The 9,016-nt window shown below is 35.5% G+C and overlaps 1 long non-coding RNA gene across 1 annotated transcript; it reads left to right on the forward strand.

Moving 5' to 3' along the window:
* The first annotated feature begins 781 nt into the window (after positions 1-781).
* Positions 782-2,795, forward strand: LOC118682458 (uncharacterized). The gene is made up of 3 exons (XR_004978300.2): positions 782-1,104; positions 1,236-1,688; positions 1,765-2,795. It is a non-coding gene; the product is annotated as an uncharacterized lncRNA (long non-coding RNA).
* Positions 2,796-9,016: the final 6,221 nt, after the last annotated feature.

Raw genomic sequence — 9,016 nt, forward strand, 5'->3', positions numbered from 1 at the left:
CCATTATTGTAAAGAAGAAAATTTTCAACAAGACTATCTTTACAATTTAAAATGATTTTGTTTTCATTAATTTATAATATTAAAAAAAAAAAAAAATATTTGTCTGAAAATAGTCAAACTTCAACCTTTAATATCTTTTAAGCGGCTAGGTTTACGAAAATATTGTAACAGACCTTTTTTAAAGAGCATTCAATTTCCTACAAAATCCACAAGTTGTGTTATGTTTTCAAGCATTTAGAAGCGAGATATAGTTAAGAGCTCATACTTGAAGAGCCTTTCTTAGAGGTGTCTATTAACCAATTTTTCAGAGTATGGAACGAAAAAACATTAGTTTTTTAACCCACCCTGATGTACATACATACATATATATGTATGCATACATTGTGCACATATTAGCATAACATAAATATACCCCTACTATAATGATATTAGCACCCCAATCCTCGTCTACTCGAAATTAGAATAAAATAAAAATTAGCACAAAAATGTAACCTCATTTCCTTTTTTTTCCATTTTAAGTGTCGCGTACTGAATCCATAATTTGCGTACATTTTTCATTTTTAAAATATTTCACGTAAAAAAATTAACTCAAATATATGGAATTTTAAATACATCAGAGACTCGCTCCCTCTTTTTCACTCGCTCCCGCTTTCCGTTGTGCAGAATTTCATGCGACTGAAGAGAAATGAGCGCCCGCACCAGTTTTGATTCAACTTTTACTCATCTAATGATGCAATGAAAAATATTTTGTACGTACTTTATATTCTGAAGTGAATTTTATACTTTTCAAATTATTACTAGGGGAAACAGGAGGAAAATTGTCGAAAAAATTTAAAAGGGAAAATCAAAAGAGACGTATACGTGTACAGCAGCAACAGAAACCACACCGAGGCGAAATCTTAGTGAGAGCAAAGTGTTGCTGAGGGGTCGGCCGTGGTTTTGTCAGAACGCTTATTGGAGGGGGAATGTGCCCTGATTGCACCACGGTTTAAAGCACGTTATTGAATGCCGAGTGTGAATTGCCACAACTTTTTGCTGCATTAGTTGTTGATTCAAGGTATGATTGAACCAAAGGTACAACAACACATAAAAACTTCTTTATATGTAAGTAAATATGTATATACATATATTGTAGTAAATTTGTGTTTCTAAGTTCATATAAAAATTGATCTGAAGCTGAGGGAAATTGTTGCTCTTTGACACTTTAAGCATGTCATTTTAATTTTTCGTTACAGGTACAGTGCAGAACTATTTTTCACCGTTTTGGTAATTCGTTCAATTGAAAAAAGCTTACAAACGTAATAAAATTCCTATAGATTGTTATTGCCGGATTATGAAATAAAATCGTTCTTATAGCCTGATTGGTGATACATACTTGTACATAGGCATATGGTATATGGGCAAGATAAAGGCATAAAATTTTTAAAATATTTATTGTATAGCGATCGAAAAACTTTCTAAGGCTATTATTTTAGAAAACATAAAAGTTCAAATTACAATTAGGAGTAGTTGGAAGAGAAATAAGGTCTTTCTTGCTCTTAAATTGTATCCTAAAAATTGTGTACAAAAGGTACGATGATTTGGAAATATTGACGACGATATTTCAGAAAGACGCACAAAATTTTAAGCATTTCCTTACGTGGTACGAATTTTATTGATAAGATTTTATATCGGATTTTCCAATAGAGGTGATATGATTTCTAAGTGTCGTTTCGGCCATTTTTAATATGTCATGATCTGTAATTTTTTTATTGTATTCGGCAGTGTTTACAATTTAGTCATGGAAAGATATCCGCACGAACAACGTTTACAAATTATTCAATTTTATGAACAAAATAATTGTTCTCCGATTGCAACTTTTCATGCGCTTTTCTTTGCATAATGTTCAAGTGCCAATAAGACAAAGAACCGCTCGAAGTAATGAAAATACTGCTTCCGTTCAAGAAAGATGTTCTCAAGAATTGGGTCCGTCTCAAACCACAAACTGGCGGATTTTGAGAAAGGATTTGGCCTTGCATCAGTATTGTAACAGTATAAAATTATTCTAAATCAAGAACTGAAACCATTGGACCACCGTAAACTTCGTGAATTTACTGGTTTTGTCTTGGAACAAGTTGAAAACGATAACAATTTTTTTAAGAAAATCATTTACAAAACTGTCGATTCTGGTGCGAAGAAAATCTACAAATTATTCATGAACAACCATTACATTTACCTAAATTGACAGTTAGGTTTGGTATTTGGTTTGGTGGGATCATCGACCCGTACATATTTCTAAATGAAGCTCTGGTGACACCGTTACTGTCAATGGAAAGCTGATAGCTAAAATTATGAGATTATGTAGTATTTAATGAAGATGATGTTAAATTAAGTATTCATCAAGCATTGTGAATATGAAGGAAATGCCAGAAAATATGCTTTCTTATTAGACTAATAATTTCCCCCTTATATGCTACAATTACCAATTGATATCTGTTATGTATATCTGTATCTGCAGCAAACAAGCTAAAAACTTTATAAAAAGGAAGTTTGATATATCTCATGTTTATATAATCCAAAATATGTTAACAGTTTAACTTCACCCATCATAAAATTATTCATTATTAAGTCCAGAGTTGGCTATTGCCTAACAAGTGATATAAATCTAACTTTTAAGAGGTATCCATGTACTCATGAAATGGATATCACTGCAGTTTTCATATGCAAATTGTTTGACAAGAGAGCAAATTTTAAACATAACGAGCAGAGAAATGGCGAAGCGAGGATGTCATTGATGTGATAATTATTCGAGTTAAACGAAGGTAAGTTACGCTTAAAAATATGTGGTCTTCGATTGAGAGTAATTTACTTCCAGTTTATCTTTTAAAGGATATATCATGCAATATGCTTACATATTTATAGAAAGGTAATACTGTATATTACCTTCTCCTTCTATTATTATGGGGTGCTTCAGTGTAATCCAACAAACTTCGAACGACTGATGAATAATAACGATCGCGAACACACTCTACTCTATTGTGTACAAGGAATCCAGCTTTCAAGGTCGGCAAGTGCAGCTACTTTCGGATGCAACTTTCTTGCACTTAAATAGTGTAAGCTCTGTAACCTCATAAAAGCTCCTTAACCGCTACATATGTATTAAGCCTGTAAGCTTTCATAAGTACTGAGCTCAATTTCATTACGTTCGCTGCTCATAACAGTTGTAACTGACAGACTGGCGGCCGCGTAAGTGAACATTTGTCAAATACTTTGACAGAAGTTAATCAGAGCGTCGGAAATGAGCGAAGGTTTACTAAGCTACGTAAAATTATATATAGCCATATATATGTACATATGTACGTATGTTTACAGTTATGTAGTAAAAGCAGATAACTACAGTGTTTACCCGCACTTATTTTGTAAGACCATAAGAGCTTTCATAACACGGACAGATGGATAAAACAGACAAGTATTCGAGTCATACGTGTACGCCGTTTACGTAAATAAATATACAACACTTTGTATTGACAACCCTTGACTCGTACAAGTTTTCGTGACCAACCACTGAAATATCAGTCAGTTGCAGCGCCCCCAATGCAAAGTATGTTTATCTGTGTGTGGCATGATGGCGTTACTGTGGTTTGTCGCCTCCATGCCAACATAAATCCTCTAAATCTCTTCGCGATATGCTTAACACTCATTCATTTTGGTGTTGTAGGTCGGAGCTTCCGTTGTGCTGCCACTCTTTGAACTCTTTTGTTGAATGAAGGCATATCTCTGCAGTGTTAAATTTGTCGGTCGTTTAAATATATAAATATGAAAATGGGTAAGCCTAAATTACTTTAGCAACAACCCCCGGCTCGCTTCATTGGCTCCTTTGTGTTCAATTCAACGAACCACGCAACCGATTATTGCACTGGCTTCATCAAATGCACACAGTCGCACGGGTTATTTTCCTCATTCACTTTCAACTCAACACACTCCTCTCTCGTTTGGCTTTTATGCCCTCCATACATAACATTTTACACGGTTGGTGGTCCGTTTAGTTGCGTTGGCATCCTGTCTCCAACACTACGAGCAATTCGCCAATAAGGTACTCATTCAATCATTCAATAACCTTCTTTGGATAACACCAGTCAACAGCATTTTTTGCGCACAAGTTGTACATACCTTTTTTGCTTTTATGTATAAAAATGAAAAAATTCAGCTCAATAAAAAATTTTCAAAAATTTTATATATAATATAAATAATTTATTAAAAGATACCGATCATGCATTTGGGATTCATTCTTACAATGAACATTTTAAAATAGACTCTAATGTTTAAACTAAACAATTTTACTTTTCCTGTCATGTTCCGAAGAAATTTCTCTTATTAACCCTCACATATAGCCCCCAATACTCAAATTCCACTAATCTTAGTTCTTCTCTCAATGAAAATCTAATATGTGCATGTTTAGAGACATTCTATTGTACATTCGATGATGGAGAAATTCGTAATCGTGTCAGTGATCAACTCCTCATAATTGTCAGCTTAAAACTGTTCGAGGCTTTTTTTCTTCTCAGTACATGACAGATGTGGAGCTCATATTTTGTCCTGATTTTTAACAGGTAGATCGAAGTAAGCTTGATATGCTTCGCTCATCTTTAAATTTTTACGTAAATCATACTTATTCACTCTCATTTTAATAAATTCGCGACAAATATATATGTAAAACCCATGAGCAAAACAATTTTTTTTTGTTGACCTGTGTAATTCATCCAGATCAATTATTGCCTTAATCCAATGGATTTGTGTTGATTGTGATTGTGTAATTAGCACTTTTGTGCATGTATGCATATAAAAATGCCAGAGGCGTTTTAAAAATTTCCAAAGATAAAAAGCAACCAAAAAAGCGAAAATCTTCCATTATGTAGAATGCTTATACTGAACATTGTATCACAGGCGTAGTAAAACTTTGAATCTGGATCTATATTAACCGATATACTGAAAAATGTATTTAAAGGGTTCTTCAACTCGTTAGAATATGGAAGATTTTATGAAAGCGTTCAAGTACGCAAAACTCTGGCAGAGGAAAGAGTAATAACTTTAACTTTATTTTTTTTAATCAAGAAGTGTTCTCGGCAAAAATGAGACAAGATTTGCCACACTCTGCGTAATTTTCGAAACGAGCTGTAAAGTTTTCATCGTACCCGCGAACAAAGCTTTTCTCTTTCTTCGTTCATGATGTCAACAAGTAATGTATTTCCTGTCAAATGCTATCCAAAAAAGTAACGGTACAAAACAGTAGTAATCTCTATTTCTTTCATTGTTGCTTAATGTAGATATGTATATTTTTATGTTACTTTGAGCAAATTGGCGTATTTTACAATATCATTTCGGTTAGTTACGACTCGGTATAGTCTCGTCGAAAATATTTCTGATTCACGCATTTCGGCACTAAAATAAAAGTTACCAAGGATAAGCACGAAAGGTTTGGTTCTATCGTATGCTATAACAGATAAAGATAGTTTTCCGTTCAATTTAGGCTCACACAAAAAAAAACCATTCTAAAAGGTAAACTTTAAGATTCAGTGAGTCCAACTAAGCAACAACTCGCAGACTTCGATACATTTTTGGAGTATTTCCTAGTTCAACATTTATTTTAGATTGGAACGTTAGCCATGGGAAATATTTCGTCCCGATACCATAAACCTTGTAATACTCTATTTCATGTCTTTTACCTGGTGAAATTACGGTCAAGAATGACTGCCATGTCATTCAGTTTCCATTTTTCTAAAAGTAAGAGGCCTTGACGCCCTGAAGTAGCGTTCCAAGACCTGATATGTCCCTCTATCATCGATTGTTTAAAAAAACGAAGTTTACGGTCTTGGACAGCTGAAGAGGATTGTCGTCCCGGCCATGGAAACGATTAACATTTGACATTTCTTATAAAGTTAGAGACTAGGTTTGGTCCTAAAGCGGCATACCGATCTGAATTAATTATGTTTGCCACATAAAGAAAATCGGTTAGATTAAAGGTCCCTTGGTGCATTTTCTACGCCTCGTATATATATTCAATAATCGACCTCGCCGTCACAAATTTATCTACCCTATTTTCAAATTTCTCACACTCTAATCTCCAACTCCAACGACAGAGTACAAACACTAAAACCTAAGAAAAATAATGGCAGCGTGTGCTTTCAGTTAACTCAGCAAGCAGACATCATCAGTCATTACTATGCTAAAGAGTGAACTTGCCGCCGTTGAATCCCGCTCATTTTATTCGTCGCTTACAGCTCCAACATATCCACCGACACAGCCAGCCAAGCTTCGTGGTCTTTGCGACGCATATGACACAGCTCCGGCGCTGTTGCCGGCACTTCATTGCGGCTTAACACAGTTCAGGTCAGACGAGGCGGGTTGGGACGAGTACGAGTCAGCCCAGACCAATATAATGCGCGCGCGGCACGATTCACAAGTTGTCGAGCAAAGTAGGTCTGCATTTTTAATAGCGAGCGTTGATTCTGATTGTCTTTTGCCTATGCATGCACTTTAATATGTATGTATGCACGTACTTTGTTGCATGCCACGCTTTAAAATGCAGTTAGTCGGCGGCGTTGTCAATGCTCGGTGCATGTGGTGTGTGTTCACCATTTTATGTTTTACCTCCACCTATCTCTTTGCTTCTTTCGAGCCACACTTTGAGGCAAATGCGGATATGAATATAAATTGCGATTCGAGCTACATGCATAGAGTTGTCCCAGACTTCGACCGTCTGCTCGACACCCAAGCTACGCGAACTGTGGTAGTTTGATAAGTGGCAATGGTATAAATCATTGTTGAGTTCGCGGAGTGCAGTGTGCGGCTGAAGTGTTTTCCAGCAAATGAGTTGACGGCTTTGCACGCGAGCGAGCCACGGCTGTAATAAGGAAAATAATATAAATATGTAGCCATTAACGCGGACGTGATAATTTTGCTTAAAAGTACAGGGTTTATGACGACAAATTTTGTTTCGGAATACCTATTCTAATTTGTATAATACGAAAAGAAATTTAAAACATTAAAAAACGTTAACTTCGGACAGGCGAACATGGCTAAATAAATCCAGCTCGTCAAGATGATCATTTATATACGAGTATATATGTATATTCAGCTACAAAAATAAACAGTAATAATTTTTTTTAATCAATGTATTACATTTGTTTTTATTATTATTTTTTTTTTTGTATTGCAAATTTTTTTTATTTTATTATATATAATTAATTATTTTGAAAATTTATGGACCTTAAATGACATCCATGCTCAGCCACGCATATACGACACCTAATTAGAAATTTATTCATTGCGGCCTGAAGGGTTGAAGTCGGTATTGCCTCAATTATCGATTTAATGAAGTGCTTCAATTCCGTCAAATCTTTGAGTTTTGTTTTGTACACTTCCTGCTTGGCATAACCCCATAAAAAAAGTCTGGTGCAGTCAGGTCCGGTGACCTGGGGGGCCAGCAGAAAGTGGAGTTTATTGATGTAATTTGTTTTTAAATTTTCGTTGGAGCTCCGCAATAACCGGTCTGGCTATGTATGTATCTTGCTGAAACCAAACGCTATTGAAAGATGGTCGTCTTCGGCGCAGTTCAGGGTAAAAAACTCATTCAACATCTTTAAACAACTGTGCCCATTGACAGTTACTGTTACAACGTTTTCTTCAAAGAAGTATGGCCCGACAATACATCTTGATGAAATTGCGCACCACACAGTGACTCGTTCTGGATGAAGTTCCGTCTCTTGCATTATTTCTGGATTTGATTCACTCCAAACACGGCAATTTTGCTTGTTTAGATTTCCGTTTAGATCAAATTTAGATCAGATATAATTAGGCAATTAATTAAGTTATTGTCTTCTTCGGCCATTAGAATGTTTAACCGGCTTGCTAATTGAACTTAGTACGGACACAGGTTTAAGGCATCATGTATTATCCGTTGTAATGACCGTCTGCTAATGATCGCCGATAAGTTGCAAGTCGAGACTCTTTGATTTACCTTAATTGACAATGCAACAGCCGCGATTGTTTCTTGAACACGAACATCCGAATCTCGATGATACGGTCTTCTTGCGATACTTCCAGATTTGCTAAACGTGTTTACCAACCTTTTAATGGCCCATCTACTTGGGAGAAAGCTTAGCAGACCGTCTAAATTCCTTTTGGACGGAAATTACGGACTTCAAAACATTGTACCGCTGCACTATCCAAACCCCCTTTTCCGTATCCCAAGCATTAATTTTTAAAAAACTTAAATAATAACATGCCAAATAGAAAAAAGGTAAGTCGATTGCTCACACAGAAAAAAAGTTACTACGGCACCACCTTACCGTAAGTACGTTACTTGTCCTCGAATCGAAAGAGGTACCAGAGACTTTCAAAAGGACAATCAAACAATTTAGAAGAATATAATTTGAAAGCGAGCTTCAAGGTTAGCTATTTCCTATAGTAAGGAGTTGAAATTTAGTGAGTACATTAATTCAAAATCCTAATCGTGTGTGCTTTCAATCTCCCGCCTTTTACAATTTATTTCAAATGATTCATCTCTCACTCAACTCCCTCACTTTAGAATGGAAATCACAATCTTGAAATATTTATGTATAAATAGAATACTTCAATATCGTTTTCGCTGCCGAGTTTGATAAAGGGCACAATTTTTCTTTAAGTGTCACTCTTTCAAACTGCGTTTACTGTTACTTCAAAGGCTTCTTGGCAGCGTACAATTTTTTAAATTGCCAATGTAAACCCAATCTATTGTCAAATGTCGCCCCTTTTCGTTTTGCGTGTTCGTCGTCGCTGATGCTGTCATAGACGCATACTTGCGATGGATTTAGATTGTTTTACTCAACGAGGGGTCCGCTGATTTGCGCCCACACCAAATCTGATGCACTTCTCTAGACAGTTCAAATGAATGATGTGTGTACATATATAGTACAAGTATATACCCAGAAAACTATTACTTCCAAGTGATTTTAATAGTAATTTAATAATTAAAACTGTGTTGGGAAATCATCATTAA

Source organism: Bactrocera oleae, chromosome 5 (assembly GCF_042242935.1).
Source record: "Bactrocera oleae isolate idBacOlea1 chromosome 5, idBacOlea1, whole genome shotgun sequence".
Classification (NCBI taxonomy): Eukaryota; Metazoa; Arthropoda; class Insecta; order Diptera; family Tephritidae; genus Bactrocera; species Bactrocera oleae.